The sequence below is a fragment of the Somniosus microcephalus genome, unplaced genomic scaffold, assembly GCF_052327205.1.
Source record: "Somniosus microcephalus isolate GS21.2 unplaced genomic scaffold, FLI_Smic_1.0 unresolved_chr1, whole genome shotgun sequence".
NCBI lineage: Eukaryota > Metazoa > Chordata > Chondrichthyes > Squaliformes > Somniosidae > Somniosus > Somniosus microcephalus.
This window is the reverse complement of record NW_028225179.1, coordinates 60,489,044-60,494,919: the sequence shown is the minus strand read 5'-3', so window position 1 is coordinate 60,494,919 and position 5,876 is coordinate 60,489,044. Positions and strand designations below refer to the sequence as shown.

The 5,876-nt window shown below is 44.7% G+C and overlaps 2 non-coding genes across 2 annotated transcripts; one reads left to right on the top strand and one right to left on the bottom strand.

The window, feature by feature from the left end:
* Positions 1 to 1,100: 1,100 nt before the first annotated feature.
* On the bottom strand, positions 1,101 to 1,172 carry trnat-cgu (transfer RNA threonine (anticodon CGU)). Its single transcript has one exon. It is a non-coding gene; the product is annotated as a tRNA-Thr (tRNA).
* Positions 1,173 to 5,412: 4,240 nt separating this feature from the next.
* trnas-gcu (transfer RNA serine (anticodon GCU)) lies at positions 5,413 to 5,494 on the top strand. The gene has a single exon. It is a non-coding gene; the product is annotated as a tRNA-Ser (tRNA).
* Positions 5,495 to 5,876: the final 382 nt, after the last annotated feature.

Genomic DNA, 5,876 nt, shown 5'->3' with positions numbered 1-5,876 from the left:
CCTCGCTGTGATCGAGGGTTTAAGTGTGAAATATTGGCCCGCTGGTGGGGTGCAGTAAGATCGAAAGCATTCCGCTTTAATCTTAACAGGTCTGTTGAACAGCTCCATTGTTGCCGTAACATTTAATAACCTTGCCTAACAGCAATCTATCGATCTTAGTTTTGACATTTCTCTGCTTTCGCTTCTCACTCTGTCTATTTGAATTGCTCCGCAGGTCAGGAAGTTTTTGCAGGGAGAGGTTTTGGATGCTCAGACTGGAAGGAAGTTTAGAGTGGTGTTCCCCAGGGGTCGAAAGTAGGACCGCTGCTCTTTTTGATGAAGATTAATGAACTTTGGTATAGAGGGCATAATTTCAAATTTTGCAAAAAGTACGAAAGACGGTAATGTAGTAAACAGTGAAGACGATAATAACAGACTACAGGAGGACATATGCAGAGTGGTTAAATGGGCAGACACGTGACAGATGAAATTTAACGCAGAGAAGTGTGAAGTGATATATTTTGGTAGGAATAATGAGGAGAGGCAAAATGAATTAAATGGTACAAATTTAACGTGAACAATAATTGACTTTAATCGGCTCCCTCTGGAGATCACTGGCCCCGAAACTGGTCAGAAAGCTCTCCCCTGCATTTTGTTAACCGCCTCCTAATGGTACAATTTTAAAGTGGACGCAAGAACAGGGAGACATGGGGTGTGCGTACAGAGATCTGTGAAGCGGTCAGGACACGTTGAGAAGGCTGTTAAAAAGCATGTGGGATCCTTGGCTTTATTAATAGATTTCAAAAGCAAGGAAGTTATGCTAAAACTTTAAAAACACTGGTCAGGCCTCATAAGGAGTATTGTCTTCAATTTTGGGCACCACGCTTTAGGAAGAAAGTCAAGGCCTTGGAGAGAGTGCAGAATAGATTTACTAGAATGGTACCAGGGGTGAGGGACTTCATTTATGTGAAGAGACTGGAGAAGCTGGGATTTTTCTCTTTAGAGCAGAGATTGCCAAGAAGAGATTTGATAGTAATATTGAAAATTATGAACGATTTTGATAGAGTTCATCAGGAGAAAAGTTTAAAAAATGTCACATTAAAGGTGATGAAACCTCTACCAGGCACGGACGGGTGTCGAACCCATAATTTTCGGTTTACGAGACCGACACCTTACCACTTGGCCACCGCGCCAGCAGTAGAGTACAACACCGAGCTTCCTGGGTAGCGAATTCTGAATCGTTTCAATTAGGTTGAAATTGCACAGCCACAAATGCACAAAAATAAAGCAGGATAGTTGAGCGGGCAACTGATCCGCCTCATTCGCATGAATACTTTCATCAAACCTTTGACAGAAACATTGAATCATACATCACAGAAGGAGGCCATTTGGCCCATCGTGCTCTTGAAAGTGATATCCAATCAGTCCCAGCTCTTTCCCAACATACCCTGCAAACATTTCCTCTTCAAGCATTTCTCCAATTCCCTTTTCAAAGTAACTATTGAATCTGCTTCCATCACCCTTTCAGGCGGAGCATTACAGAGCATAACAACTCGCAACGTAAAACAAAATGTCCCCTTCTTCCCTCTGGTTCTTTTGTTAATGAGGAAATATTAGATAGGCGGAGTTGATTTTTTGGAACAGAGGGGGCTGACGGGAGACTTAATTGAGGGGTATAAAGTTATGAGGGGCCGAGATAGAGTGGATAGGAATGACCTATTTCCCTTAGCAGAAGGATCAATAACCAGGGGCATGGATTAAAGTAATTGGTAGAAGCATAATCAGTGGCTCCATGATCGTATAGTGGTCAGTACTCTGCGTTGTGTTTTCAGCAACCTCGGGTGGAATCCGAGTCACGGCACTACTTGCTTTACATCTTCTGTCCCTTGCAGCACCTGCTAATAAAACTCAGAGAATCATCATTATTTATTAAAAGAAGAACTCTGTCTTGTTTGTGGTGAAACCTATTTATTCCTTCAAAACCCCACGCTCTCATATACCTGTGACTTATTCTCCATATTTCACACTCGCCTCTTCCAGATTTTTCTTCCTTCCACAACCACTAGCCCTTGTTCACTTTCCTCCTTTCATTTCATTGTCACTTTCCTGCGGTTTTCCCTTAATCTGACATTCACTTTTACCTACTTAGTGTCAGCTGTGGCTCACTGGGTAGCACACTGGCCTCTGATGCCAGAAGGCCGTGGGTTCAGATTCTTCCTGCAGGGACTAGAGCATATAAATCCAGGGATGCCCCTCCAGTGTAGTGCTGAGCGAGTGCTGCACTGTCGGAGGTGCCGTATTTTGGATCTGACGTTAAATCGAGGCCTCGCCAGCTCTCTCAGGTGGACGTAAAAGATCCCATGGTACTATTTCGAAGTAAGAGCAAGGGAGTTATTCAAGGTGTCCTCTCCAATATTTATCCTTCAATCAACATAACAAAAACAGATTATCTAGTCATTATCACAATGCTGTTTGTGGGAGCTTGCTGTGCACAATATGGCTGCGGCGTTTCCCACATTGCAACAGTGACTACACTCCAAAAGTACGTCATTGACTGTAAAGCGCTTTGAGACGTCCGGTGGTCGTGAAAGGCGTTTGGGGTCAAAGTTTCTTTTTGCACAGAATTGAACCTAAATCATTCAAGATGGAATATTGTATTTGCTGCATCACAATAAATAATATCTTGTTATGAATGTTGGCTCATTTGTTCCCCAATGTCAGAGGAACAATTGTCTGATCTCCTCATTTATTTAATGTAAGGCACAAACACAGGTATTCATTTAGAATCAACTCACAGATTGACACTGAGATAAACGCAGCGAGAGATACAGACAGCATTGGGACACAAGGCGGACAAGAGAGATGGATAAATACAAAACAGCCTCAGACTCCAGCAGTCGGTGACTGGTAGCTGATAGATATCAGTGAGTGGAGATGAGCCACGGAGGCCTAGTTTGGCTCCATGGCTTAGCTGGTCAAAGCGCCTGTCTAGTAAACAGGCGATCCTGGGTTTGACTCCCAGCGGGGCCTTTTTTTTCTTCTTTATGACTCTCCAGGGGTGAGTTTATTCTCGTGTGAAAGGGCTACAATCTTTTAAATGTGACTGCGGCTGCATTAGTTCCCACTCTGGATAAAGGCTCCAGTTGCTATGGGACATGGGTCGAATTCCACCGCTGTCATAATTTCTGGCAGTGCTGATTTTGGCCTTCTCCAAAAATCCATCTTTTCTAAGCGGTGCCGTGCGTTACTTTGCTGTGGACAGAGCAGAAGAACAGCAGCTGGTGTGTGGTGCCGTGTTCATATAGTGGTCAGTACGCTGTGTTGTACCCGCAGCAACCTCGGTTGGAATCCCAGTCACGGTATAACTCGCTTTATATATTTTGGTCTCTGTGGCACCTGCTGATAGAAAGCAACAAGAAATCAATCATTACTACATGAAACAAATATTATTTGTTGGCGGTGAAAACCTATTTACTCCTTCAAAACCCCGCGCTCTCACATGCCTGAGCTTGATGCTCCATATTTCAAACCCACTTCTTCTCCCAGCATTTTTTTCCTTCCACAATCAATAGCCCTCCTTTTCTTTCCTCCTTCCATTTCTTTACCACTTTCCTGAGGGATTACCTTAACCTAACATTCACTTTCAACTGCTTAACTTCAGCAAACTTAAGTTTGCTCTGTGACAATCGTTGTTCCTGGGGGGACATGTCCCATTTGCACCAATCTCAATTGGTGCTTTCAAACCAGTCGATACATTGAAACCTGCGGAACCGCTCGACAGACAAGCATTGCGAAAGCAGGGCCGGCCTTCAGAAGCAAAATAGCCGGATTGCACACGGAATTTCCTTGGCCTAATGGATAAAGCATCTGATGTCGCTGCTAATCGTAATCGGGATTGTTGTCAGTCACGGATCCTTCTGTGCCTATTTAAAATGGGTGAGCTCACAGCCCCGGATCATTCTGTGTGTTAGTCTTTTTTAAAGGAATGCGATTTCAGCTGCGACGACCGTGTCCGTTCAATCTCCCGCACTTCTGCCCTCACCCCTGCCCCTCCCTCCCGGAACCACGATAGGGTTCCCTTGTCCTCACCTTTCACCCCACCAGCCTCTACATTCAACTGATCATCCTCCGCCATTTCCACTACCTCCAAAGTGATCCCACCACCAAACGCATCTTCCCCTCCACTTTCAGCATTCTGTAGGGACTGTTCCCTCCGAGACACCCTAGTCCACTCCTCTATCACCCCCAACAGACCTTCCCCTTCACCTGGCACCTTCCTGTGCAAGCGCAGGAGATGTAACACCTGCACCTATACCTCCCCCCCTTCCCACTGTCCAGGGCCCCAAACACCCTGTCCAGGTGAAACAGCAATTTACTTGTACTTCTTGCAATCTAGTATACTGTATTCGCTTCTCCCGATGCGGTCTCCTCTACATTGGGGAGACGAAACGCAGATTGGGTGACTGCTTTGCGGAACATCTCCATTCAGTCCATAAGGGTGACCCCGAGCTTCCGGTCGCCTGTCATTTTAATTCACTGCTTCATTCCCACTCGGACCTCACTGTCCGTGGCCTCTTGCATTGTTCCACGGAAGCTCAATGTAAACTCTAGCAACAGCACCTCAGTTCCGATTAGGCACAATATCGAGTCCAATAATTTCAGATCATAACCTCGGCCCCTATTACATTTTTACTTATATTTTTTTCCACCCCTTTGTTTTGGGTTTTCCCTTCCCCCCGTTTCCTTTTTTTCTCTTTCCCACATGGCAGCTGTCTCTCATCCTGCCAGTACACTTCACACCTAATCTGAGCCGTCTTTTGTCTCCACTGTCCTATGACCATCTCGTCTGGTTTTGAATACTTCTTAATGTCTCTTTACTTCTTTTGTTCTATCGCAGCCCTGCCTTCCATCTATTTAATTTCCTTTCCAGTTTTGAAAAAGGGATCACCCGAAACGTCGACTCTAATTTCTCTCCACGGATGTTGGCTGGCCTGCTGAGTTTTTCCAGCATTTTCTGTTGTTATTTCGGATTTCCAGCATCTGCAGTATTTTTCTATGTTAAGGTGTTGTGTTCGAAGTAGCATTGGGTTTCCCTGCGCAGATGCGAACCCAGCTCGCATAATTCGAAATATACCAATCTTTTCCTAAATCCACTCCTTTATATGAGGTGTTGCGCTGGATTTGCTCACAATCCTCCCCACAACTTCTTGACGACGGCAAACTTTTTCTTCTCTGTTCTGAATTTGACATCAAACCGACCATTTTTGACAGTCCCTCACCTGAATTAACGGACGGCCTTTTGCTTACAGGGCTGATTGTACATTTTCAACATTGTAGATCTGGGTGCACGGGCAGGTCAATTGGTGAAGCGGACTTTCTTGCAGAGTAGTTCTGTTTGGATACAAAGAGTATTAAATGATAGAGCTGATGGTAGACGAGGTGGCCGAGTGGTTAAGGCGATGGACTGCTCATCCATTGTGCTTTGCACGCGTGGGTTCGAATCCCATCCTCGTCGTTTGTGTTAAAGTTTTGACACCTTCGGTTCTTTTCACATTCACTTTTAACATTATGTCCAAATTCACCTTTTGCTCCAAAGCCTGCTTAATTTAGCTTATGTCATGTCTCAAGTTACCAATATATACTTTAAAGGGAAAACACTTGTAAGTCTATGGAGAGTGGGACCAATTAGATAGTACTCTCAGAGACAGCTTACTTCAGTACCGTCAGAATCTGAGATTCCCAGTACTTAATGAGTATCACACTTATAGGTCGGCGGCTCGTTGGTCTAGGGGTATTATTATCACTTTAGGCGTATCACAGCTGAATTGCGATAGGTCCCAGCTTCAAATTCTGGCCAAACCCCACTAGATTTTAGTCAAAACTCAGCTTCTTACAGC